Consider the following 207-nt stretch of genomic DNA (forward strand, 5'->3'; position numbering starts at 1 on the left):
CTTTACTCACGGCCCGGAACCCCGCCCACCAGCGGGAGCCCCGCCCACTGCCCAGAGCTCGGCCCGCGACTCATCACCCCGCCACTGCCTGGAGCACCACCCACAGCCCACCACCACGCCCACTGCTCATAGCCCGATTCAGTGCCCAGAGCCCCGCCCACCAGTGGGAGCCCCGTCCAGGTCTGGAGCTCCGCCCACGGCACATCA

General features: G+C 71.0%; 1 protein-coding gene across 1 annotated transcript in view; it reads right to left on the minus strand.

The window, feature by feature from the left end:
- CDHR2 (cadherin related family member 2) overlaps positions 1-207 on the minus strand; it is a 30,268-nt gene that overhangs the window by 4,016 nt on the left and 26,045 nt on the right. The gene's annotated exons all lie outside the window — the stretch shown is intronic.

The sequence above is a fragment of the Carlito syrichta genome, unplaced genomic scaffold (assembly GCF_000164805.1).
Source record: "Carlito syrichta isolate Samal-C Ts95f unplaced genomic scaffold, Tarsius_syrichta-2.0.1 Scaffold113543, whole genome shotgun sequence".
Taxonomy (NCBI): domain Eukaryota; kingdom Metazoa; phylum Chordata; class Mammalia; order Primates; family Tarsiidae; genus Carlito; species Carlito syrichta.